The sequence below is a fragment of the Aulonocara stuartgranti genome (assembly GCF_965226115.1).
Source record: "Aulonocara stuartgranti genome assembly, chromosome: 18".
In the NCBI taxonomy this organism is placed as follows: Eukaryota; Metazoa; Chordata; class Actinopteri; order Cichliformes; family Cichlidae; genus Aulonocara; species Aulonocara stuartgranti.
This window is the reverse complement of record NC_138954.1, coordinates 6723246-6750895: the sequence shown is the minus strand read 5'-3', so window position 1 is coordinate 6750895 and position 27650 is coordinate 6723246. Positions and strand designations below refer to the sequence as shown.

Here is a 27650-nt window from a genome sequence, read left to right as displayed (position 1 = left end):
TGAAAAGCATGCTATTTTCAGAGAACTACGTGTTGATATGAAAAACACTTATCTCAGTATAATTCAGATAATACTTATGGCTCTAGAGCAGCTCTAACTCTGTTATTTTATGGTGTTTTGTCTTTATCAGATAACACACAATGGAGAGGGAGAGGAAATATGTGGCAGTAACAACCCCAGTGTCAACACTTTAACATGACTCTCACTGACTGTTATGTCACTATTTTCTCAGACAGGCATACAGCTGAATAAACACTTTGTGGCTACAGGTGAGTTTCACCAACATATTTATTTTGACATGTGACAGCAGGGTAAATCCCCAGAGCTACATCTGTGGGTGATGTTTGTTATTTATAGCCAGAAGAGACCATGAAACTGTGTTTTGTGTGTATGGAGAATATAGTGCGCTTGCTTTTTTTTTTTTTTAAATCACGACTTACACGGTGAAATTGTAACACTGTGTTTTGGGGGGCATTTTTTACCCCCCAAAAAGTAACTGCTTATTGTGTTAAGAAAATTAATACAAATTTAAAACTAACTTTTTCTGTCAGTACATACATTGGCTGTAGGGATCACAGACACCAGCTGGTCTGTGGGAATAATGACTATTTTGGCGAGATGCCAGTTTACAGAAGGATTTTACTGAAAACTCGGCAGACAGTTAAAGGACAAAATAAAGGATTCACTGGCTTGGCAACACTTCAGTGATGAAGTTGGTTATAAATCTTTTTTGAGTCATTTCAGTAAAAACTTTTTAAAACAACAGTTAATGCGCAGGATTGAAGAGATTGGAGAGTTTATAACTATAACAGTCAAAGGAATTTATTGAAATGTTTTGAAAAATGAATAGAAAAACAGCGTATACGCCAAAACATACCATCGCATAAGTCCTGTTGTGACTGATTTTAAGTCCAGTTCTTGTTTAATTTAGCATATCTCAGCCTTTTCTCCCTGCTTCCATATTTGACAGTCATCCTTCCAATGAGACTCTTTCTGATGATTATTAAAGATATACTATATACCATATGCAGATATGGCAAGTTTTTGGCTAATAGCACTTTGGGAATCACCTTACTGGTGCAAGGGGACTCTTTTTTGTGCCCTTCAAATGATTAACTTTGGCATTTTTCTGTATTCAACTAAAGAAAGGTGAATAAATCATGTGTTTTTGCAACAGGTTGTCAGAAACACAGAATTTGTCATTTGTTCTTTTCCTGAGATGCAGGAACAACAGTGGATCATTTCTTGAGTTAAGTGTGTTTTTATGCTTAAATGAGTCATAGATCAGTGTTAATGGACTTGGTAGACAGCGAGTATTTGCTAGGATACACCTTGAACACCAGTGACAATGCCATTGTTAAGTAGCTAATAGTTTATTTATGTATTCATTCATTTTATGAATGAACAACAGATTGCATGCGTTGTTTAAACCTTTTATCACAGCAAGAAACTCTATTTTGCCAGTGCACAGGCAAATTGACCTCTCTTCCCTCTCTGTGATGCTGCTAAACCAGATTTCTATCAGTTGGTCAATGAAGATAAGGCTACTTCACACATAGCAACATCATGTCATCAAAGCTCCAACACTAACCCTAACCTTAAAGTCTTGAATATACTCAGATATGCATATGGACAGGGACAGCTGGAGACCCAAGGGGCGAGTAATCAATTCACTTTTTTTTTAAATCCGCCACCTAGGCATCCAGACGTCCCATCTGATCATGAAATTTACATCACTCTTCATACTAGCAGATCCCAGCAGTTGTGCAAATGTGGAAAGTAATCAACTCGTAACTTCAAATCCCGCCATATGGTAACTTAATTGACTTTAATTTGCAACATATGAAAAAACATAAACAAAAATTTCAAAACAAACGATAACAACAAATAAGGCTTATAATACCCTCAGGCTGAAATTAAACATTTCCAAGTATTTAAATGAGTGTGCTGTAAAGGCTTAAGCTACTTACATTATAAACTTTCCTGCAGAAGATTTTAGAGTCGCTAACAAAGTGTAGTAACAGAAGTATGAAAGTTAAGAAACACGTTTCGTCTTCTCCTCTCTCAACCAGATCATATATGTGCTGTCTGTGTCTCGACTCTTTCAACATTCCTCCTGGCATAATTAGCTGTGTACCAGCCGATTTATTTCAAAAAATATAATATTTGGATCTTCATCTCCGATCACAAGCAGTTGAGTATAATTTTTTTCCAAACCACTAGTTTCAAGGTACTATACATTTAACAAAGAAGTTAGATATGTGATGGACAGTATCTAAATTTTAAAGAGATGTCACCTTTATTAAATTACGTCGACTGTCACTGACAACAGAAATGTAAAATATATTAACACATTTCCAAATACTGCCTCTTAAAGACCAGTTAAACTCCCTAAAATGGTTTAAATCTTAAACAATAGCATTTTTTGCAAAGTAGCAACAAGCTGCAAACCCACAACATTTTTTTTTAAACTAGCATACGACACCAACTGAGATTAGCATTCATCTTCAGTTGAGTATCATTATCTTGCTAAATGTGGTTTTTGGTAGTCAGTCTCTATTCTGGACTCCACCGTGTTTCACTGTTGCTGCATCTGATAGTGAGGTAAGCACAGTCAATTGGATACTTGAAATGAGTTTGAGAATGTTGGGATTCTAGTTAATTACAAATTTAATTAACTGTGATTACAAATACTAAGAAGAACACTTGAAAGACTTGTTGCTAACTACTCAAAGATTTTTTTTTTTTAAAGTGTACTTCCACCAGTACATCATTGCTGTAACATTAGTCTTTAAACAATCATATTGCATAATGCCATTATTAAACTGATATCCATAATTTAAAACCAAATTTCTCAGCTACCGAGGTGCAAGGCTGTTCTCTATTCCTCTTGCTTTGTCTTGCTCTTCTTGCAGCTCCTCACCCCTCTGGGTAAACTCTTTATGGCTTTCTGACAGACATCACCTCTTGAGTCTTGCGTAACGTCCCGCTCTTTCCAGTTGGACTCCCTCACATCACCGTGATCATCAGCAGGCCCTCCTTGATCTTTATCGCAAATAGCCCCTTATCAGTCAAGAACTCCCTCATGAGGAATTCATCCTTTTTCATGCGCACCACTCGGTCGTAAAGGAATTCCAATAAGACTGCATAAATCAAGTCTAACGTGGCCCCGTTCTCAAGGCTCCAACAGAATCAACATGAGCCTGGCGGTGAGCCTGAAAGAAGGAGCGTATTGTGAAGCAGTGCTTGTAAAAGGAGTTATTTGATTTGACTGGCCTGGCACAACCGGTGTGGTTATGTTCAACATTCTTTAGCTAATGGTCCATGTTACAGCTAGTCCGCTCTCAGGGGGGATTAGGAGGAGGTGGATCAAAAAATGGCAACACTTTGAAACAGCCTTATTCTGCTGTATCAACCTATGTGCTGACCTGTGAAAAAAATGGAATTCAATATGTGCACAGCAGCACTGAGTGAGTGCACAGGATGAGTTGATGTGTGGCCACAGGGTGTGTGATTGTACAAGCACACTTTTCCTGAATGGATCATTACATTTTCCATTGGCTTATATACTAAAATAAAAGTGAGTTATTCTATCAAAATGTAAATGTACCTTTCTTTCTTGTTGCTTGTGGTCACTTTTCATTGGTTTCTAAATGAAAAGAATCGGTTAATTTGTTACAGAATCCAAAACATTAAATACAACCTGAAATCAAACAGCTTAAATAAAGCTAAATGAAAACAATATGACAAACAATGACATCAGTTATAGTCAGGGGTTATACTGGGAAACTGTTTTACTCTAAAACAATGTCTTAGTTCAACTTTAACCTTTCTTAGTGTGTAATATAAGGTTGAATAAATGCTTAATGAAATATTTATCTGATGAGGAGGAGGTTAATTTTTTAAAAATGGCAGCCGCACAGCCTCAGCTTGCAATTAAATTAGTCTAGGATAAACATACAATAACAACAAAAGCTTCATTTTAATTATAATTCACCAAAAAGTAAAAGGGCAAGATGATCAATATTCATGTCTGGTAGAACAGTTTAACCTTTTACAGGATGCTATTTTTCTATTATGTAACATTAAAAATTACTCCATTTCATTCTGCCCTAACATATTCTGTATCAGCTTGTTATAGTTCTCTGTTAAAGGTAAAGTATGTTTTACCGAATAAGATAATCAGTCAGAAGAAACAAAGACGCCGTATCCAACATCATATGCATTACTTCCTTTTAAAAAGCCTGTCTATATAAGATATAGTGTAGGCAATACTGCTGGAGAATTTTTATACAAAGTAAAATTAAATCAATGTTTGGATCCACCCCATGAGTGATGACTGAGCAATTTGGGAGGGTAAAACATGCATCTTCAGATTTTTCTGAAGGACTATCTACTGTAACCACTGAAATCAACCTCTGCCAGTTTCAATAGAAACATTTAGGCCTCTAAGCCTTTTGAAGCATCAAATACAAGCATCACTCTAGCTTATTTCTTTCTATTGCATGTCTGCCAACAGCAATTTGACTTGTGTCACTTTCAGACATCATCCATTAGTTTTGTAGCACTTTGGCAGAGGCAGTATTAGATTTTGTGCAAACCCACACTGACAGTCTGAATGCAAGTGTAGGCAGCTGGCCAGCATCACTCATTGAGAGTAAAGGTTTGTGAAACACACCCATACTTTACTCACATGTAGTTCTCTCACAGCTATCATTTATCATTTAGACAAGTGTTTCAACACTTGATATAGAGCAGCAGGGCAGACGGAAGTCAGACCATTGAGCTGTTACACCACAGGCCAGAATACTCAACCACTGCACTCAGTGGATATATTTAAAGCTATTTGGAGAGCAAGTATCAAGCATCCACATTGAGCACTGCACAGTGAATATCCTAATATTCTCCAGTTACAATATCCAGTGGGTGGCACAAGCTGACACACTTCTTTCATCAAATAATAGTTTAGAAATTGACTAGCCTTAAATATTTGACTACACAGCAGGTGATTTAGATGCTGATTTGCTGCAGTACAGAGCATAAAGATTTCTCAGTGTCTGCTTCTTTAAAGAGTTGCAAAGCTTATCTTATATATTCCTGCAACCAGTTCCAGATCTTGCAAGTGAGAGCTGCTGAGAGAATCAACAGTCAACTTTCAGTTTTCCTATTTGGCAGGATTTTGTGTGAGAGCTGTATTTTAAACCAGCAATTCACAGACTTGCTGTCTTGTTTTTAAAATATAAAAAAAGTAAATAAATAGCATATAATAATATCCTCTTTGTCTATACAGCTTCAATCAAAAATCTCAGATGCTTTTTGGTTTCCTTTGTGAACACAAACCTGTAGGTTATGGAGTAAATTAAACTAGCTCCACCACAACGAACTAAACAATAAAATGTTACTGACTGATTATTTATTCACTACTTTACTACAACTGCTGCTACTAAATCTACAAACAGTCTCTCAGCAATCAAAACAGTCCAGAAAAACACATGTTGGACAAAAAACAACTTTTAGATGGTGACCATCAAAATCGCTGTCCAGGGTGCTGAATCTATGGCAACTGAGGGGTTCTGATGTAAATATAATATAAAATGAAGCATCACTCTGAGATATTTGTATCAGCATGGGAAATTCACTCTTTAGAGGAACAGTAACATTTGCAATTTGCATAATGAATCTAATTTCTAATGGTAATAATATTCAGATCATGCATGAAGACAAACTCAATACTGTTTTACTTTGTTAAGTGTACGTATTATCAGTCAAATGTCTTTTCAAATTTAGTCAAACTAAATGGTTTGTGCCAATAATTCTTTCAGTGTAAAGTTGCCTGCTCTGCAACTCTATACTGCAACACAAACAAGTACTTTAAAAGAAGGTTTGTCATCATCAGTCAAAGATGATAAATTGCTGGTCCCAAAGCCAAACCCAATGCTTACAGAAGCAATACTGGTACAGTACATAGTCAGCCTTGAAGTAAAGACAGAGAGATATTGAGCTTTTTTTCACCACAGATTAAAAGTCCTATCATATCACAACAAAGCTAAAACTGAAAGTGACTTTCTAACTTCAGCACATGCATCTGCAGCAACGTGTACACTCAGAACAAGCCCTGGTCATGTGGGAGAGAATCATTTTGCAGGAAATATCCATTCATTTCACCACCTTTTCGAGTATCTTTGATATAGAAGCGTGTTCTAATCTTCTTTTAAAAACTAACGGGTCATGAAACTCGCTCAGCACATTAACCACAATGCATCTTTGTATTTAACACAGAGGCTTCATTCAGAAATTGATAAGAGCCAGCAGCTTTCCTGCTCAAGTGTCCTTGAACACAACACTTCCAACTACAAAAGTGACCTCTGCCCATTTTTTTCCCCTCAGGCACCCACGGAGTGTTACTCTGCACCGAGGAGAAAAACACCAGCAATGGCAGATAAGAAGCATTTCCCGACCAACACTCATGTACATCGAAGATAAACCTGACATTTGGTTACCCAGATGAATCATAGATGATAGTCTGGGACCGGCTCTTGAGTTCTCTGTGGGATTTTTGTATCTCCAAAGACCTGAGCTTATTATAGTGATGGTGCATTAAACCATCTAAGATCAACTATTTTACGATAACATATCAACTCCTTTCATCCTTTCCTAAAGGTAAAGAATTAAAGGGATAAACTTTCTGAGTTTTTTTTTCCAACTTCTGTATGAAATTTGGCGAGCACGTTTGTTTAAAGTAAAAAACTGCACTTTTTGCCAGAACAAGATTGCAATCGTTGAAAAAAAACATGGAGATACAGACCTGGATAATTTAATAAGGTAAGTGCTTAAATGCAATTTATATATGCAAATATAAATGTTTATGCTTGATTAATAAGCTCATTTATATGAAGTCTTCATGGTATCATTTATAAAGTCTACATGAGTGATTAACAAAGTATTTAGATGCACATTTAAATATAGAAGGATGAAGATATGAGCTCATCATCTGTGAGTGTATTAATGGAAGTTTTAAAAATTCTTATTTTATAGAGTAATTTATGGTGAATTTAGGAAGTTACTAGTTGTTAGTTAACTGTTACTTGGTAGTTGTGTGAAGCATTTATAAATAAAAATTAAATGACTCTAACAAGTCAGCTATCTTCACAACAGAAAAAATGACACAGAAAAAGCACAAAGAGATACAGAGCATACAAATATTTGTTGCTGGATCCAAATACCTGATGTTTGCAGAACACTAAAATAAAGGTAGGACCAGATTCTAAATCCAAGTTTGTAAGATAACCTCAGCAGTTGTAGCCACGGGGTAGCTTAACTTCAATATACTGAAGATTCTTCATTGAAAATAAAATAGTATTAAGGTCACCACAAATTAGTAGTGAATATTTGACAGTGAGATTCAGAAACAAGTATAAACACTGTAAGTAAAGTGCCCATCATATTAAGCTGATAATGCAGGAAACGGTCTCTGGGATGTTTAAGAGCTTCACAATGGTTCAGGTTTAAGTAAGTCAGCGTCCAGTCAGGTTCAGTACCAAATTACCTTTTATGCGATAGAATGGTTTCGTTTTTAAATCTAATACAAAAATGATGACTTAGTATTAGCTTAGTTTAGCATTAACATAGTGAAAGCTGCTAAACATTTTTAAAGTGGAGAATAAATAAAACTGTGGAATTAAGTCAGCAAATATCCAAATTGTTACTTCCAGTATCCCATCACATAATTATGTGTATATAATCATTACACTGTTATGGAAGGACTTCATGCTCTGTATAGTTATTGTTAATTTTCAACCATTTTTATTCCTAGACTCTGCCAAAGTATCTCTGTGTAATTCAGACATCAAAAATAGTTCTCATTTATGTGATCCTGCACTTTGGTGCAACCCACTGTTCAGCCCGTAGCTGCCTTTCCTCTTCCTTTGACTCAGCTTTCATGTTGGCTGTACCCTTCAGTCATAAGATTTGAACAACAGATGGATGAGGCTGCTATGCTCACAGCTAGTGCTGTGAGTCTGAGATGACCATGTTTAATATTACTACTATGAGTATGTGAACTTATTACTTACACACATGCTGACCTAGTAAATTAAAACATTCTACATGTTTAATATATGCACCTACCATTTTAACAGTATGCATATGACAAGAAATATTTGACGCTTTTTTGTTTGTTTGTTTGGTTTTTGTCAATGAAAATAAACAAATGCTGCAGCACAAACAAATGAAAACATAAATCATATATGATGGTTTCATGTTTGATGATGTTTTAATTCTTTGACTTTAGGTTTCTATTGAGGTTTTATTGTTACTCTGAGTGTTAGTGTAAGTTTTGGATTCCTGTTTTGATTCATTATTCTAATAGTGAGTCTGGTTCCCTGTGATTTACTGATTTCTGTCTTCACTACATGAGTTGCAAGCAGTCTTGAAAGGTATCTTTTACTATATTGTTAGAGTACTAAACCTCAGAGTCCCAGTGGGCAGTTTACTGATCATTAGGCTATTTATCTACAAAGAAAACTTTTACCCCCTTTTTTAACTTGCCTCTATTTGTAACAGTTTCGGAAGGTTGTAGACAATGACATTTTTCTTGTTGCCGTTAAATCAGAAAGTATTTTTCTGTGTGGGAAGAGAAAAGCAAAGTGCGTATGTTAACATTAGAGAGATCTGTGGAAATGTAGTACAGTGGAACCCCGACTTACGAAATTAATTCGTTCCCACGGGTCTTTAAGTCGAAAATCTTCGTAAGTCAAAGCACCCATCGCGCCTTTTGAGTGAACGATAGGCTATAGGCTAATTGTTAACTGCAACAACAATACGTTCTTGAAGTGGAACAGCAAAACGTAAGTACGAAAGCCAAGGGGGTTGTCACATGATTCGGAAGACATTGTGGGCATTCTGGGTTAAGCCAATCAGAGCCAGCAGATTTTGTTACGCGGGCATTTTGCCGTAACACAGGCAGAAATATTGCCGTTAAGTGCCTTCGCAACTTGAATTTTTAGTTAAATGGGGTATTCGTAAGTTGGGGTTCCACTGTATATTGCCATTTGAGTGGAACCAGTACAGAATAAACGCGCATTGAAATACAATCACATTATACACACTATATGCTTTGTGAGAAGAAAAGTGGCCATATGTGCACTTCTTTCTTCTAACTTACACATTTTCACGTTCTGGATTGTGTTATCCCATGATCTATGACGATAACCATACATAGCAGTGCTCTGAAAAACAGAATGACATGTAATGGGCTCAGTAAACCTAAAATGAGGCTATAAAATGTGTCACCTAAGCATATCTGGGGGCAATACTTTAGCTTTTGGTTACTTTCCAAGAACTATGAGTCTTTTGTGAGCCTTTGCAGTTTCAAAATAATCAGGGGAACACTTTCAGGCCTGTCCTTGGAAACACTGATCGCACTCACTGGAATACACAAAAGTGATGAAATTAGATGTGTGAAGATGAACAAAGACAAGTTTGGGAGAACGTTTCAAACCGACTTCCATTCAAATCTGTCTTTGTAAAAACAGAAGCACCAAATAACCCATTTCACCATTTAAAAAGATTTTTCAGACATTCATGGAAATGCTCTTGACTTCCTCCTACATGTCTCCTGGCCTCTAACATAGCAGTGTGTCAGTGTGGCTGTTGGCAACCACTGTCCAAATATTGTGTGATGGCACTGGCTTGGTAAACTGCCTTTTAGAGACTTGAGAGAGGGGTCGAGCACAGTTTGAATGAATTTCCTCCCAGGCGTTTTGGATGTTGCAGTTTGATTGATGCCGTTTTTCAACTCTGTGAGGACCAGGGAATTGCATCACAAAGTGAGTGAATGGTGTCACCGTGACAACTGGTGTCTTATCTGTGTGTCCAGTGTGTCCTTTTTTATGCGGGTGGTTGGGTTTGCAAGTGTACATCGCCAGTCGAATGCCCATGCTTCTGAGTATGTGTGTTGGTGCGCTTACTCGTATTTCTGCACCAATGTGTCTCTTTGTGTTTGCATCTATGTGTATGACTGTGAGGGGTTTGTGGGATATGCTAATGTAAATGCCCCTGATTTTACAGTCTGTGTATACATGTATGGATGTACTGTATGTGCAGACAGGAAGTGGGGGTTGGGGTAGAAATGGGTCATGCCTAATCAAGGAGAAAGACAACTCAATCAATGTCAGTTCTTGACAGATGATTAGCCAAACAATGCTCTCTCCTGACATCTACTCATTCATTTGTAATCTGGTTTGCTCGCTGACTGAAGTGGGGGGGCATTGATCTGATCTGGAGATAAGTCACACACCGGATACAGTTGATTTTACAGTGTTTTCTCCTGGGTAAAGATTCCACATGCTCCATAAACCCGGCTGAAAGCATTTTACATTTGCATTACTGGAATTAAGCTGATGCTCTTTTCAGCTGCCAGTGAGTGAGTGCTGTGTTATGATAAGTGCAAATTAGTGGAAATTTAAAGGAACACATAGAGCCATGACAGATAGAAGGCTGCAAGGTAAGGAAATAAGAAAAGAAAGAAAATCAAAGACAGAGAAAATAATTTGCTGGCAAGATAGACAACACAACAGAGGAAACTGTGAGAGTATAGAAAATATTTATTATTAAATATCTACTTTGGTGATATTTTATTAGGTTTTCACTCAGCTGAATGTTTTACATGTAGTTGGAGTAAAGTGACTGTCATTCTCTCACTGAATAGTGTAAGAAACTATTTATCTGTTCACCTCTGAGATCTCAAATGAATTTATTTCTGGATTTCAAATGCATTTTTTTTTTGGTCAAACTTGAAGCAACCTTGTGTTCCACAAAGAGGCAAAGATGTGGTGTTCAGGGCTCTTTGTGTTTTCTACAAGATAACCAAAATGTAAATCACACCAACAACCCTTTAGGGCTCAGATCATCATGACATTCCTGACATGACTTTCAAATCATTGTTTGGACTTCCAACTATGAGAGAGCTGAGTCCAGCACTGCTAGCTGTAATTTAATATTGCCCCATGGTTTGTCTTCTTTAAAAAAAGTTTTACTCTGCCATAATTTGTAGCCAAGAATTTTGTCATCCAGATGATTATATAAAATGCACAGCAGGTGACAAATGAAGGTTCCATCAGAAAGTCTTTTGACTTCATCTATCAAGAGGAAACTGCATGAACAGATCAGCACTTTTCTCCCAGTTCTTGACTCTGGATGTCATGTCAGCAAAGCACCGCCAACTGTGTCAGGGATTACACACTGCACGTGGCTGCTCAATGTCACAAATTCTTGACTGGCACTATTAGACCACCGTTATATTGGGCCTTGGACCTTTCCTCCCATCTCATATAACGCCCCTGCGCCACAACTCCCCAGGCTGGGCAGAAACACTATTTTTGGCCTCTGGGTTCTATGCTTGACATATTAATTATATAACAGCGGTACAAGCTCGCTTCTTGCTGCTCCATTTCTTTTCTGTGCCATAGTTTAGTGTTACACTCACTTTTTCTTTGTCAGCACACAGATCCCTACAAAGCTCCGTGTGGGTCCTTGTTGAGTTGTACTGATTTACATGTCCCCTGAGAGTAAAATCGAGTCTCTACCTAAAAGTGCGCTGGCATACTTTGGCCTGTTAGCCCTCAGCTGTATATACACCTAATACTACAAGTAAGGCTTAATTCATTCATCAAAACTTTGAAAACATAAAAATGCTATCAGCACTCACACTAAGCCTCATTAATATAAATTATATGCAAATTGATCACTATCATGCATCATCTTGAAAGCTATACATGTAGCAATTCCTTTGTATTTTTACAAGATAAACATGCGAATTGATGTATAGCAAAGCCGAAGGGCTGTGGGTGGTTTTCAGAAACAGCTGTGATGTGAAAAGTAGAAAATTGGACCATTTTACTCTTAGAAAATGGTGGGAGATTTCATAGAAAATTGCTGCACTTTTATCACTTGAGATAAGTGTCCCTGCATGTAGAAGCTGGCCGAAATCCATGCAGCTGAATATTTCTATATGTGGATATGTCTCTGTCATTGTGTGCGTTTTGCAAGAAGTGCACTTGTGGGCTCACATTTACTAGGTGCATTTGTTAGTGCACATGTGACAAAGTGCTTTTCTGTTTGGAAAACAAGACGATTTGTACTTTAATTTAATTTGACATTTACAAAGCAGTTGATGGTGTGTCACTGCCCTATTTCTCTGAACTAACACTAAAAACAGACATACCTCTGAAGCTGTTAGCAGCAGCGGCCCACTCTTTTTTTATTGGAAGAATTCATAGAATTCTGTTATTTGTTGTACCTCCAGGACTTTTTCTCAAACTTTGGTGTGAACTGGAAAATTCTTTTAAGTTATTACCAGCGTGTAGTGCGTGCAACCTTGGATACGGTTTGATTAATGCATGGTGATTGTGTGTCCTTAACTCATCTTCATCAGAGAACTATGATGAAAATGTTTAAGTCCCATGTAAAAAAAAATATTTTTTGTATTAATTGCATCAATTTGAATGTATGTAGATTTATATACTACTATATTTGTATGTATATATGTGCCTCTCAGTGTATGCTTAGATTTTAGGATTTTCTACTCTATGCTCACATTCATGCTTGTCGCTGCATATTTAAGTGATGCATACAGCTCTATATGTGTGCACCTGAATGAATGCAATGTGTGAGGAAGTGTGTGTTTGAGATCCAGGTATTACTCGTGTTATGGGATCCTCGAAATATTTTTAGGGTCATTTGTGGATTTATTTTCCCTTTTGAGGAGGAAAACGTAGGTTATTTCTAAGACATGTTCCTGAGTGAGTGTTAATCAAGCATTTGGGGTTAAGGTTAGTGTGGGATTTGCCTCTGGACCTTTGCAAGGTGTTGTTATTGTTTTTTCCCTTGTAAAATTTTTAATTGGGGCCTTTTCCGGATTATTACAGAGACAGTAAACAGAAGCAGATTTTTGTGGAGTTTCCTGCCGATGAATGTCTTCCGTCTTTTCTCTGTGTAGTCCCTTGCTGCTTCTGGGAGTGTGCTCAAGGATTTCAGAGTGTTTGTTGAGCACCCTTACCACCTCCCTCACCCTCTACACCCTCGCCTCGCATCCTTCTTTTTTACCCGAAGGAGCAACAAGGACAAATTGATTCAAATTGAAGAAAAATTGAAGCAGTAGTTCATATTGGCTCTGTGGGCATTATTCAGTGGCTGTGATGCTTGTTTACTACTGGGTCATTTTATGAGTTAAGCTGTTGCTACTCTGTGCATGAAATGATTTTTACACATGACCACACCAAGAAAGCAGTCCCCATCATATACACACTTTAAATCATATGTTGGCTGGAATATCAGAAGCCAAGCTGCGCCTTTCCATCACAGCTCCAAACGTTAGAACCAAGAAATTGTTGTAGAGTCGACCTTACGTTATAAAGCACCTTAAGGGGACTGTTGTTGTGATTTGGCGCTGTATAAATAAAATTGAATTGAATTGAACTGAACTGAACTGAACTGAATTGAATTACACATGATCCACAAGACTTTCATCTTTTTAGAGACCAGGGTTTTATGCCCATTTGTTATCAATAATTTCTTACTAGTTTCATATTATTTTTCGACTTTTAAGTTTCTTTTTCTGAAGAATTTATATAGCGCCTTGAGGCAGCTGTTGTGCTGTGATTTGGTGCTGTATAAGTAAAATTGAACTGAATTTACTTTAATTTTCTTTACTCTGTGTGTTTAGCTTTTACAAACCAGCTGGCTGTGGATGTTTAGGAATTATCCTGACTGGGGTAAAATATGCACTTTCCTAACATTAACTATATTAGAAACTTCCTCTGTTTTGGGAGGGGTAATCACTCCATGTTATATATGATTGGTTGCCTGAAAACAAACAACAGTAAAAAAAAAAAGAATATTAACAGCACATTTGGCTATTTTTCCAGCAGGGACATATGAAGATTTCTATCGACTTAATAAATGTATGGAAAACCTAATAATATTTACATATTAGTTTTTATTTAATTCCCTCTAGATCATTAAAAAAATATCTGACTCTTCAGCTTCAGTTAGGTTTGTCCTGAAAAGGAATTGGTGGGTAGAATATAAACCTGTTTACCTTTTCTCTAAGTGTATCTCAATGCAGCAGGAATTACTTATACATACAGTGATTGTCAGAATTACGGCAATGACCCGAAAGAAGATTTATAAGATTAAAATAGCTTGAAGTGTCACAGGCTGGGTCTCTGACCCAGCGCTCTGAGTTCATGTTTGTATTTGTCTCATTTTGTTATGTGATTTAGTTTGTGTTATTTCCTATCTGCCTTTAGTTTAGGCAGTTATTGTTCCTGGGTTTTCTATGTTTTGGGGTTTTGTATTTATTCATCACATATTAGGTCTGTTAAGTTGTGTTGTCATGTTTTAGTATTTCCTGTTTTATTCTGACAATGTCATGTGTTCTTTGTTTATTGTATTTAGCTTTCCTCTCCTGGTCCTGTCATTAGGTTTATGTCTGTCAGCTGTTTCCCCCATGTGTCTCCACCTCCCCTGATCACCTCATGTATGTATTTAAGCCCTTTGTTTTCTGCATGCCATTGTCAGGTCGTCTGCTCATCCATGTCTCATCTCCAGGTACCCATGTCAGTTCACTATGGTTAAGGTTTTTCATGTTTTGTTATTAGTTCACCCAGTTTAGGTTATTGTTTAGTTTTCACCGATGCCCGATTATTTTTACCCTCATTGCTAGCCTCAATAAACGGCTTGTTTTGTTAATCCACACCACGTTTTGGTCTGCATTTGAGTCCTCCTCTGCAACACATACGGTCTGCCCCAGTCAGACCGTGACATGAAGTTCAATTTGAAAATCATTGCAGTACTGATGTAACACACAATATGTTGCTTGATTAATGCTGGTTTAATCATCTGAAAGATATTAATCCTAAATAAGAAACAACACATCTCACTTTGAGCCTGTTTATGTGATTCACTAAGGCTGTATCACTATGTTTTACATAGTTATCAAACCTCAAGATGCATACAGAATTAAGCTAAAATTTTGGCACCTATGGATATATTTTAATGAATCCGTTTGAACTTTTATTGTGTTTGGAATGAAGGGTAAAATAAATTAAGATTTTCTTCCAAAGAGAACAAGAAAAACAATTTTGGTTTCTAATCTGTGAGTTTCAGCCTATTCTTCCAGATTTATTGTCATCTATTATATAAATTGCAGTTCTTAACCAGCAAACATTATTTGCTTTGCAAACTGATTCAGAATGATTTCTGTCACAAGACCACACATGATCTACTGATACTGTGTTCACCACCGTTCAATACCCATGAAGAATGTAATCTATTCCTATCTATTCAAAACTGAAAAGCAGCACTGAGGCACCCGGTCAAGGTTGAGGGGACCCCGCCCCTCCCTTCCCGCACAGAGAGGAACAAGCCAAAACAAAAGATTCTCATTATAAACAGACTGGAAGCAGCTGACTATTAGCAAAGACTTTCTGTTTGTGTGTGTTTGTGTGTGTCGCTTTGAATGAAAGAAAGCACAGAGGAGAAATAGACCATGTGTTTTCCTGTGTGCTCATGCAAGAGGGCAAATAATTGAATCTTATTACAGCGATGGAGACAGCTTGACATGGAGATGGTTGTTTATGTTATTATAGTAAATGCAGTATATGTGCACTATGAGTCTGCCTGTGTACCATTTGTTGTTTGTGTTGCTTACAAGTGAAAAAAAAAACATTTCTGGGGTTTAAAAAGAACGTCAACCTTTTTTTTTAACTGAGAAATGACTGGAACATATATAGCAGCTACACGTACAGTGCAATGCTGTTAAAAGGTTTGATTATTTAGATACCTTAAAAACCTGTGTGAAGAAATAGTGAACTTTGTATGGAGTTAATTAATATAAAAAGCAATTCGAAACCATCATCACCAGTGGTAAATGTTTCTAGGTGTGTATCAGTGCTGAAATATCGTTGGGTCTACTGAAAATTAATTGAAAGTTAATGGGAATAATTCCTTGAATCATTCACTTTGACTAACGTGGTCCATTTTTTCAACAGAATGTGTTGTTTCTTTTGCAAATGTTTCATTTTTAAATGATTAAACTCTATTTAAATTCCACCAGTTTAAAAGATGAGAATGGAGGGGGGGAATTGCCCACGAGCATTGCTGTGCAGAAAATCCACCGTTAAGCTAAACATAGTGGATTTCCCTGAACTTACTCTGTGAGGTATCATCATGCTCTCACCACACTTGTCAAAAGCTGGATAAGAAGTGGTTCAAACTTAAAATATGGTCAGCAGAATTCACTTTCTTTGGCTCTAGAGAAGATGAGCTGCACTGAAAGGGGGGGGGGGGACTACCCCCACTGGTATATTATTGAAGCTGCAGAACATTTTGGCTGGAAATCATATTACCTGATAAAATTAACAAATCATTGTCTAGCTTTAGCACATGTTGCAAAGGAAAACACAAATTGACATTAATTCCTCACATTTGACTCTGACCAAATTTACACTGCAAAAACTATCTACATAAAATATCTAGCATTAGAATCAAGACAAAGCAGTCTGTCCTAATTGCCAGAAGCACTTTTGAGTGTGCTTTTGATAAGTTTCAGTATTAATAAATCGAGCACTGAGCAGTGAAATGCATTTGTAAAACTCTCTCTGTCTACAGACAGAGAAACTCTATATGTAAGATAAATTAAATTAGAATAGAATCAGGTTTGTGTCTTAAAACCTGTTTCTAAAAAGTTATAAACATGGTTTATTACTCCAAGCTCATTTTCACAACTTGTCGCAGGCAACCGGTCTGATCAGTTGTACTACAAATATGTCATCCGTCAGACCACATCATATTAACCCCTTAAATCACAGTTTCAAGCTCCAGGCATCGAGGTCCTGCATGTTTTAGATGAGTCCTTGATCCAACACAGCTGATTTAAACGGCTAAGTTACCTCCTCAACATGTCTTGAAGTTCTCCAGAAGCCTGATAATGATCTAATCATTTGATTCAGGTGTGCTGAAACAGGGTGATATCTAAAACCTGCAGGACACTGGCCTTCGAGGCCTGGAGTTCAACACCTCTGCCTTAAATGCATGAGTGACTGAACCCTACTGTCACGGTCTGGCTGGCAGACCGTGGGGGATGTTGGAGAAAGGACCCAAACGCTGGACTTAGTGGAATGAGCAGTGGGTTTATTTACAGTGAGGTAAATGTACACCACACAATAAATCTCCAAAGTGCTCCCTCGACTCCCGTGACGTGTCTTCTCCTAAGTGTCGGTATCTCGTGCTCTCTGACCCTGTGCCTTCGCACCCCCGTGTGTCTTGCAGTCCTGTGTTCCGCTGTCCTCCTGAGGAAAAACAACAGACATAGCCGTTATGGCACCAACTCCAGCAGGCATACACTGAACAGCACTTTAAACACTGACATGGAGTCTAACTCAACAATCCTGCACCAGAGGAAGCTCAATCGCACTGTTAAGTAGCTCTCCCGACGAGCAGGTGTGTGAGAACCTAGGCATGACCGGCAGCCGGCAGGGCCACGCCCATCAGGCCTGCAGGTGGCTGTCCATCATCCTTCAGCCACACCCGCAGACACCCACCCGTACACACACCAGCATGGAACACAAGAGCGCAGTGCAGCAAACATACATCCAATACAATAATAATAATAATAATAATAATAATAATAATAATAATAATAATAATAATAATAATGGTCCACACTGTTCACGGACCCCGAGTCCCCGGAACCAGGTCCGTGACACCTACACTCTTCCAATAAGTGGGTCAAAAATGACCCATGAGTTTTTATGCTACTTTTGTCATTTTGCTTAAGAATAATCATTTGTATTATATTTTGTATTATATTTATATAATATATTTTATATTTAATCTTTTAAATATTTAGTATTTTTCACTTTTTTAATACTTTTAACATTTTGAAAACAAAATTAGGAAAGAAAAAATTACACAACACCAATAGAAAAATGTCAACATTCATATTGTGTGCATGTGTATGAGAGAGAGAGTATATGCATGTGTGTGAAACAAAAACTTCCTCTCTCTTTTCGTGCCTTGTCTCCTCGCTGTATGGAATTGTGACAAACTACCTGTATCTGGCTGTAATCCCCGCTCACATATACATTGCATTTCCCACACCGGCTGCCTACTTTACGAGCTTGATTACTTGGATCTGAAATCTTGCTGTCTTTAGTCTGTCCTGTCTGCTTTTTCCTGTGGCTGAGTTGTGTCTTTGGTCACCACGTACCTTCCCATTGGTTCATGATCAGGGTTGGTTTGGATCAGGATCATATGTGGTTTGGCAACCCTCTTTTGAGAGCTCAGTGAGGAAGACCTATCATGTACTGGTGATACTGTTTTTGAGTTCAGGGTGGTGAGCTGTGAAAGGTGTAGGCATTCAAGGTGGCAATGCCAAGATGTACCACAGCATCAAAGGCCTCCTCTATGTTTTACACTTGCAGGTGTAAGTGTCAACCATCTGGTCCATGGTGTCTACATCCTTTGGTCTTGTTGTAGGATGTTATTTTTTCCTTTCTGGTATTTCATCTACCATTTGTTGTGATACATCGTGCTCAGAAGTACAGCAGCTATTCCTTTCTTTTTGACATAGCTGACCATGGTAATGCTGCCGCTGAATCCAAGCTAACCCTAACCCTCATCATAGGAGGGATGTCTGCCTTGTTCTATTGTAGAGTCTCCACAACAGTGTCTCCAGAAGACAATGCGCAAGAGACACACTGCAGAAAAAGTTGTCTGTGATAATGTTGCATCTTGTCTTTTTGAATCTGACAATGTTTCCCCCAGATTCTGATCTGATCTTTATGTCATACTTGACGAGCTTGTCTGGCATGTACTGTAGAAGTTTGAACCTCCCCCTGATCACTGAAGATGAACCAGTAACTTCTTCTTAAAGGTTACACTCTTTGTGGTCTACAAAATATGTATTACAGATATTCACGGTTGATAAGAGGCAAAGGTTCCCATAAAAATTCATAGGAAATAAATGCTGACCATTTTTGACCCACTTATGGAAGCTTGGGGTTAATAATGCAAAAACTACAATATTATAAAATGTATAAAAAGTTAAGTCAAAAGTTTGAATTGCATGGTATCAAGAACCTGTTTTTTGAGGAATGGTTGGATCATGAAACGGTAAAACCTTTTCATTAATTAGATATGGCAAGAAAACAATCTCACCAGGTCATTTTTGACCCACTTATGCATGTAAGGGTTAATCATATTGGGACTGACAGCAAAGACTCATTTTAATTAAATATCAATACTGGTGCAGTGACCCATGTCCAGCACCCAAAGGAAAAGAGGTCCACTTGATAAGAGCCTTCTCATCTTACCAAAAAATCCTGAAAAGTGTTCACGTATTTCCTAGGATGGAGACAAGTTAATCGCCACTCTGTGTTCTCAAGAGCTCCTCATTCACTGACACCTATCTTGTCATGGTCCTGGGCCATGTTGGCCCAGCATTCTGTTTTCATGCGTCTTGTATTTTTCTTTATTTATGCCTTGGTTCCCAGGTTGTCCTGTTAAAATGTTCCTTATTTGATTACCCCCTGTGTGCCCCTCTGTGTATCTGTGAGCCCTCATTTCCCCTCCTTGTGTTTCATTCAATGTTTTCCCCAGCCCGTTATGTCTGTTCTCTCTCTCTCCTCCTGTCTGCACCTCTGTGTACTTCCTGTTTTACTTTGACAGTCTCCCGTCAGTGTTGTGTTTACTCCTGCCGTGTCCCGTTATGATTATCTGTATCAGCTGTGTTCCCCGTGTGCTTCCACTTCCCTCGTTAACCCTCCATGTATTTATGTGCATGTCTCCCTCAGTTCAGTGTTGCGTGGTCAATGTCTCCTCCCCGAACCTGTGTGCCTTTCTGTGTCCCCTCGGTCCTTAGTTTAGTTTTGCCGGTTTAGTTCTGTTTCTTTGTAAGGCCTGCAATAAAGCAGTGATTTTCAGTTCAGCTCGTGTCTCCGTGAGTTTTGCGTTTGGGTCCTCATCTACCTTCACACAGCTAGTTCATGACATATCTTCCTCTACTGAACTCTATCCCTCAGTTTATCCATCCTGATTTCTCTCCCTCCAATCTGTCACTGTCCATCTTCCTCTATCTCACTTCCTTTACCATTCTTAGTATCCCTCACCTCCTGTATTTCCCTTCCTCTCTTTCAACCCACTACTTTCTGTGTTTCTTCTCCTCACAGCTAGTGTCCAACCATGAAAACGATATACTGCCTCTGAAGATGAAGTCAGCTTTTATCTGTGAAAGGAGACATTAGAAATTTACTAAGTCTTCACCCCCTGCCTTCCAGAGTCTTTCAGTCTTGAATCTCTGTTTCTATTTTAAGACTTCCTTCTTCACAATGAGTAAAGGGCAATCACCTATCATATTTCCTGCTTACATTCTTCATGCCCAGTGTATTTTAGGCTGCATTGCCTGCTGCTGTCTCCCCTCTCATTTAGATTTACCACCACGGATATGCTTGTAAAAGCCAGTCTTTTTCAAAGAAAACATACTGTGCTGTCCCTGTCAGATTGTGGATAACTGTAGTTTTGTCCTTTTCCATGTACATTTAAAAATGAGAAACGTTCAAGCCTTGTAGACTTTCCTAACGTTATTTACTCATCTTCTACCACAATGAACAAAACTACAGCCTCCTTACTAACATTATAAACATTCTTAATATTTCCCAGGGTTACTCATATAGTCATTTTATTGATAATAAATGAGTTGATATAAGAAATGCATGCTATGTGTAGGCAAATCCATGTTGGCGATGATTTTGCAAGATGTTGTAAAGAGCTGTGAAAGTGCACCTTGGATTTAAGTGTGCATGTACGTGTGTATAATAACAGAGGAAGGGATGGATGTTGAAAAATGTGCACATTAGAAATCTTTAGTGTCTTATACATGAGTATCACTCTGCCATAAATCAACTAGGAAGGTGAACATGCTTGATTTCCCTGAACTGATTTTATGTAATCTTTATGCTTCCCACTACAGTGTACTTGCCAAGAAGCCAGTGGTTCAGCCTTAAAATATGGTCAACAGGTGAGTTGTTTTGGACCAAGTATATATAGATCAGTGTATTCATAACTCATAAAAGCATCTATTTTACAAAATAAATTGCTTGACTTTGGGACAAATGAGCAGATGAGTAGTTGAAATGGAAATCTTTTGATTATTTACATTTCACACTACACATGAAGGATCTACTGGTAAAACAAAACAGGTACATTCATATTAATGAGGAGAAAACCATAATGTCAGTGCTATCACTTAGTATTCCTGCTCTTTGCACTAACCACCCCTTCCACACCCTCTGCAGCTGTTACTGTTCGTCCCTGAGTCTCAGTCTTTGGAAGATGTTTCATGGATAAGCTCATTAACCTTCGGTCAAGAGGGAGCCTCTTTGGGGCTGTTGCTTACTACAAAAAAACCCCAATCAAATATTTGTTACACACAGTGCAGTCAACGATAAACTCGAGCCAATTATTATCTTTGTTTCTCCCCCACGGGGCCCCAGTGGCCTGACCTAACCTGAGATGGGAGAGGGTTGGAAGTATTACATCGTGTATGCATTGGCCAAAGAGAGGGTTTGGGGAGTGCACAGAACAGCATGTCAAATGCCCCTTGGGGGAAGAAAAACAAAAAATATCAACCACTCAGGGCTCCTGTCACCATAAAAACATCACGAGCTAATCTTAGTTCGTGATGGGTTTTTTTTTCCTGTTACCATAAGAGCAAGCTTGCCACTAACTATTAAGATGCCACTCCACATAACGGACCGTTGCCATAGAAACAAGCAATAAAGGAGTCTGGGAGAATGAGTCCTGTGGGGGAGAGTGCAAGCGAGGTTGTGCTCAAGGTCGTGTTTGCACTGACCCCCGCGGCCTTGTTACAATACAATATACGACCCATTTATGTCTCCATCTACTGTTGCGACTGACCTTGGTGTTTATGAGGCTTCTGCAACACAAAAAGGCCATCATACAATTGGCCTGATTCATGTGACATGTCGGCTAAACAACGGGCTTGTTACCCCAAACACACCCGCCTCGCTACCTCATAGTGGTTCCTATATAACTGCTCACTAAGATATATAAGCTCGAAGCTCAAGGCGTTATTTTGACAGGTAGATTTAGTTACCTGTTACGATCGATGCAAGCTGCTGTACCAGTTAACAGATGTAGTACTTTATATGTTGGTGACATTTCCCAAAATGACATTATAGATTTTATGAAGCTCTATCCACCTTATTGGAGTTTTTCATATTAACTTTCTATTAAAAGTATAAAACATATTATAAATCATCACTCCCTGTTTATCTGTCACACTTTCCTTTGATGCCTAAATCCTTTCCCATCCTTTTGACTGGTGCCTCAGTGATTTTAGAAGTGTTAGGTTGTGTATAAACCATTTCCTGTGACCGAGGAAGAAGGAGATGAAAGACCAGCAACACCAGACGTTCAAAAAACAGCAAACATCAGTGTTATTTTGTTATTGCTTCTCGTCTGAGTTCAGCGTCTGCTTCCTCGACGCCTGTGGAGACTCGGCTGTTGCCGGTTACTTCAGCCTCGGGGAGGATGACAGCTCGTCAAGATGAGTGACAAGTGTGCATCTAACAATACACTCAAGTCAGAGTGTTAAATAATGAAATAATTAAAATAAATAGTTGTTTTCAGAGTACAAGACACTTAAGAATGTATTACTGCGGCATCTGTCTTCATCATACTTATGCCATGTTGAATAGCTGAGCCCAACCTTTGGTCATTTAGAAAGTATTCATTTTTCAAAATGCATTTCATTCATTTATCTATGGAAGAGAAATTTAACAGGAAAAATCATTTGTCTGCAAAGCTGTTTAAGTTTTCAAACGCGAGGATGAAGCTTCAATGGTGTGCATACTGACTGCAGGAAGATTTAAAGTCAGCCTGTTTGTGTGACTAAATAACAGTCTCATAACCTTTTGGCTGTCTCATTCAGTTTCCACTTATATACAAGTTTTTACCTTGATATATTGTGTCAATCTAGGAAATTAAGTTAACGTGTGCTTAAAAGGAAAAGCCAAACCAATGGTAATCTGGTTTTGTCTCCACTGGTTTCAGAACACTAATTATTGGAAGTCAAAGTTTTTCCTGTTTTAGGCTCTGACATGCTGCCAGGTGGTGTAAACTACTTCATCTCTGCCACAGACAGTCATTGATACCAACCAGTCATCGCTAGTTGATATAAAACAGTGCTACTGTTGCTAGAGACACCACATTTTAAGTGTATCCGTCCATCTATTATCTTTCAGCTTATGTGAAGTCAGGTTATGGTAGCAGCAAGTTAAGCAGGATATTACAGACATCCATTTTGTCAGCAATGTGTGTGAGTTCCTCTTGAGGGGTTTCCCAGGTGCTCCCAAGCGGAGCTCTATAATCTGTCTCTGTGTGCGACAGAGCCCCATTGCTCAGAGCCTGGCCACCGGTTGCTCACCAGTGAGCACCACTCAAAGGCCTGACTGCAGGAAAGGGAGGATGTTCCTATTCCAGGCAAAGTGCTGTATGTCTGATTATTTCAGTTGTTGGCTTGTTTTGAATCACTCTTCCTCTGGCCCCAGCCTTGGGAGATGCCACCATAAGATCGCAGACAAAACAGCACTCCGGTTCAAAGGGACACACAAATCCCTCCTCCACAGCAAACCACTGATCAGTTCAGTTTATCAGTTAACTTCCTATGAAGTGCTTGTATTTGAAATTGCAAATACACTTCAGACGCATAAAAAGAAGCGTCTCTAAAATGAAGCCAGTCTCATTTGGCAGCCTTTATATTAACATGAATAAAATTTGTGGTTATGGTTTAAGGTTTGTGCAAACAATATGAATATCGTCGTAAAACAAGAAATATTCCCTTTAATATCGGGCACTTCATGCTTGGGGAATAGATTTCTGCCACTGATATGCAAAGTGTACTTTATGATGTTGAATTTGATGATTAAACTGGTGAAAAAACATTTAAAAATCGTTCCCTGAACATATCAGGGAAGTAGTTTTGATTCAACTTTTCTTGGCAGGTTTAGAAGCTGTTTATTCAGTAGCTTGGCAAATAAATTCTCTCCATATATGCCTTTTTTGTGTTTCTCTGAACACACACACAGAAACGCATCCTCCCACTCACAACCACACACTTTCTGACTTCATTTTCTCCTCTGGCATACTTAATGTTTCTTTATTTCCAATAAAAAATCTTATATTGATTGCTTTAGTTTTGTGTTTTTATTGGTTTGAATTGAACTCATTTTCCTTTATGATTTTCAGCAATTTAGTTTTCCATTTTGATCCCCAGTTTACGTCTCCCTAAGCCTGACGTTCCAACATTTTTCCAGCATTCCCCCTGAGGTTGTGGCACAGTATGGGTCCCAGCTGCATGGATCAAGTGTTAGTGCATCTCGCCTTTGCCATCAAAACCTCATAAGCCGTAGACATCTCTGGTTGCTGAGCATGAGGATATATGTTGTATTTACACAGAGAAAGAGCAATGTGGTGATTTAAAAAGAAAGAAAAACACACACACACACACACACACACACACACACACACTAATATACACACGAACAAACTGCACACAAGATGACAACGCTTCATTTGGAAATTCAAAAGCCACATTCAGAGCGGGGAGATGTTTGAGCTCGCGTGTCATTTTGTATGAATAATTCCTTTTATTTGATTATGCACTTTCAAAAGTTGGCTCTTTTGATCAAAACGGTGTCAGACTGTTCTCAGGTGCGGCTGTGTCCTTGTAGCGTTGCATTTTATGGGATGCCGTATTTGAGTTCTGTTCGAAAATGCTTTAAATTCACTCTGGGGAAACATACATAAAAGTTTTCATCTTCCACATTTCTAAAGCATGGAGAATCTGTTTTGTAAAAGTGTAAAGCTGCCAGGGTCACACTGTCCTGTTAACTTTTTATTTCTTTTGACCTTATTTGCTACATCTGGGTAAGAAGCACAATTTGCTGATTCGATTATTGGATCGAGTCAACAAGCTTTGTTCTTGCAAGTGCCCTTCAGCAAGACGTACCAGAAAATGCTGATTGTTTGGGTGTGAATGTATGAGAAACAAAGGACTGTAGTGTGGTTTCTTTGTGCTTTAAATATTGAAATATCATCTATGGATGAAGCTTTAAAAGTGGGGAATGTTTTAATAGCATTATAAAATAAAATGAAGGCTTAAAATTAGCAGTTAAGATCTTAAAGTAATCAAGCAGTGTTACCTCCTCAGTGTCTGTTGGTAAACAAAGGCATTTTAAGGGTAGTTGCGGATTGGTTTTACTTCCGGACCCTTCAAGAAATGTTCATCTTCTTAATACAGTCTATTAAAAAGACTAGAACTGCTTTCAGAAATAATCACCATTTATAGTGAGAAGCTGAAAATGCACACAGTTCTAAGCATGCAGAATCACAGCCACATGGTGTGAATGGGGAGCAGAAGGTTGGTTGTTTTGGTTGTAATAATTTACAGAAGGACGGGTTATGAAGAAGTAAATGTGAGAGTCTGCATCCTTGTTTTCAGATTCTCTGTTTTGCCCTTTCTACATGTCACTACTAATACTAGCTCAATGGCGTGTCCAGCGGGGTGGCCTGGGGGGGCACAGGCCACCCCCCAAACCAGACTGGCCACCCCAGGTGCCACCCCAAAGGCAAAACAATAAAATTCAATCAAATATCAAATGTCCGATTATGTTTTCACGGTGACGCTCAGATATCCGAGTGTAAGTGAATGCAGCATCGCTTCTGCGCTATGCGCATCACGTTAGCAAAGGTAGGAGAGCCAAGCGCGAAAGACGTCACTGCAGGAAACAATTTTTCGGTGAAAGAAAATGAGGACAGAATAAATGTCCCGGTAAGTAATATCAAGTTTGTTGAGTTTAGTAAACTTCGGTGAAATTAGAATACCAAGGAAAAAAATAACACTTAAAGAATTATTGCAGCTGTGGAATATTTCAGACAGTATGCTACTGAGGGCAGCTAACATAAGAGTTATGCGTTATAAGATATAATCTAAGTCGTAACATTGCTGTATGGAGCTGCAGATTTGGTTGCAGGTTAACATAGCTGGACTGGCCATCGGGCATACCGGGCATGTGCCCGGTGACTTATTTTTTATTTTTTTTGTAATGGCATGAACAATGAGAGGTGGTGGATTGGCCAGATGCAGGTCGATGTGTAGAAATAACTCCGTTGTTTGGTGGTGGCTATGACGGGGCTTCCACAGAGGCAACAGGTGGATGAGGGAAGGGGAGGCAGGAGGAGAGACCCGAAGCAGCCACCAGTCCGAGTGTCAGGTGAACTGAACTTCAGGTAAGAAGTTATGACCTGCAGTCTATCTGGGTCAGATATAAACCAAGTTTAGGTGGAGTTTATTTTCATGTTGCTGACTTTTTACTGTCAGTTGCAATAACTCATACTGCGTTCTAGCCAGTTTGACGGAGTTTTTATACAGCTGGGTGGGTGCTATGATGTTACTGATAGTGAACTTTATTTTATTCATAAGGTTAGTTAGTAGAGTTGCCAACGGCTCCTTAAAAAAATGGAATGGTCCCTCATTCAGAGAAAATATTACACGTTTCGTATTGAGCTGAGAAGAGACGCAGTTTGTCCCGAACTTTAGCTAGAATGGAAAAAAGACACAAAGCTGGATTTATTCTGTCTTTATGCTGCACAGCTGCCTCTTCTCCCATTCTCTCCCCCTCCCTCTCCTGTTGCTACTTCAATCATGAAACTGATCAATGATCAGCTGATCGGCTTTTCTCTCTTGTTTATCGCCCACTTTGCGCCAGAAAGAGGAAACCAGCAGATGTTGCGCTAAACAACAGCAGCACGTTTAAGCTTGATCGGCTGTTGTTAGAATGTATTTAATATTAATTTCTAGTATCAGCTGATGTTTGCTGGAGCCACAGCTGTAAAGCTGCTGGTCATGATGTCTGTTTAGATATGTGGTGAGAGGGAAACATGAAACCAGGAGATGTCCTTACTGAACCATCAGAGCTGAACAGGTGATGGAGAAACAGGTTTACCTTTTAGGTGACATGAATGAGTTGAAGGGAAGTTATGAACTGTTTCTGAGAGACAAATAACACCAGGATCCTTTTTTATGTAGCAGACAGCTGGTAACTGTGCAGGGGCGGGTCTAGCAAAGTTTTGCCAGGGGGCCAGGTAGGGCATTAACAGGGAAAGGTGGGCACAAAGAAATACTTTTCTTTCTTATTCTCATTTAAAATACCTAGTTTTTATTAAATAATTATCTAAATCTTACAACCAAAGTTTTTATCTGACGTAAAATGTATAGAAATCATACATATACCAACAAGACTGTACATCACTGTCACAACAGGGTTTGTTTTCAGTCAAAGTCTTTATGGCTTTACTACCTGGTGGGTCGGTCTGTAGTAAAAATGCCCAATTTTTTTGTCCCAGTCCAGCCCTGCAGGTTAATACTGGCAGTGTCACCATGCCAGCTGACTGTATTTTATCATCAGCCAGTGTTGTTCTTTATCAATATTACCAAAGTTTACGATAAGGCAGCATAGAAAGTATTTACTTGCTTTCAGGTTTCATTCAAATGTTAGTCTTTTCAG

General features: G+C 38.6%; 1 long non-coding RNA gene across 1 annotated transcript; it reads left to right on the top strand.

Annotated features, from left to right (window-relative positions):
* The first annotated feature begins 6460 nt into the window (after positions 1 to 6460).
* Positions 6461 to 21078, top strand: LOC309693206. The gene is made up of 3 exons (XR_014272595.1): positions 6461 to 6660; positions 6764 to 6822; positions 21032 to 21078. It is a non-coding gene; the product is annotated as an uncharacterized lncRNA (long non-coding RNA).
* Positions 21079 to 27650: the final 6572 nt, after the last annotated feature.